This window comes from Saccopteryx bilineata, chromosome 12 (genome assembly GCF_036850765.1).
Source record: "Saccopteryx bilineata isolate mSacBil1 chromosome 12, mSacBil1_pri_phased_curated, whole genome shotgun sequence".
NCBI lineage: Eukaryota > Metazoa > Chordata > Mammalia > Chiroptera > Emballonuridae > Saccopteryx > Saccopteryx bilineata.
The window spans coordinates 36,914,075-36,914,990 of NC_089501.1; the positions used below are offsets into that span (position 1 = coordinate 36,914,075).

A 916-nucleotide genomic window follows, 5' to 3' on the forward strand; every position below is an offset into this window, starting at 1 on the left:
AAGGGCGACGCTCTGCCCACCAGGGGGCGATGCTCTGCCCCTCCGGGGGGTCGCTCTGCCATGACCAGAGCCACTCTAGCACCTGGGGCAGAGGCCAAGGAGACATCCCCAGCACCCGGGCCATCTTTGCTCCAATGGAGCCTTGGCTGCGGGAGGGGAAGAGAGAGACAGAGAGGAAGGAGGGGGGCGGGTGGAGAAGCAAATGAGGGCTTCTCCTATGTGCCCTGGCCGGGAATCGAACCCGGGTCCCCCGCACAACAGGCCGACGCTCTACCGCTGAGCCAACCGGCCAGGGCCAATAAAGTACTTTTTTCTTTTTTTTTCTTTTTTTTCTTTTCTTTTCATTTTTTCATTTTTCTGAAGCTGGAAACAGGGAGAGACAGTCAGACAGACTCCCGCATGCGCCCAACCGGGATCCACCCGGCACGCCCACCAGGGGCGATGCTCTGCCCACCAGGGGGCGATGCTCTGCCCATCCTGGGCGTCGTTATATTGCGACCAGAGCCACTCTAGCGCCTGAGGCAGAGGCCACAGAGCCATCCCCAGCGCCCGGGCCATCTCTGCTCCAATGGAGCCTTGGCTGCGGGAGGGGAAGAGAGAGACAGAGAGGAAAGCGCAGCGGAGGAGTGGAGAAGCAAATGGGCGCTTCTCCTGTGTGCCCTGGCCGGGAATCAAACCCGGGTCCTCCTCACGCTAGGCCGACGCTCTACCGCTGAGCCAACCGGCCAGGGCCAAAGTACTTTTTTCTCATAAGTTTTTCTTATGTTTACAGTGCCACCAGCAGGAGAGACGTGAATTATCAAATAACAATGCCTTTTAAATTCCAAGAGAACCACTGACTTAATAATCTTGAAAAGCATAATAATCATTATCTTCTGCTGTGGCAAGTTTTTGAGGCATGCTAATCTTTTTTTTT

General features: G+C 55.8%; 1 non-coding gene across 1 annotated transcript; it reads right to left on the bottom strand.

Annotated features, from left to right (window-relative positions):
* Positions 1 to 220: 220 nt before the first annotated feature.
* On the bottom strand, positions 221 to 296 carry TRNAN-GUU (transfer RNA asparagine (anticodon GUU)). Its single transcript has one exon. It is a non-coding gene; the product is annotated as a tRNA-Asn (tRNA).
* Between the last annotated feature and the right edge of the window lie 620 nt (positions 297 to 916).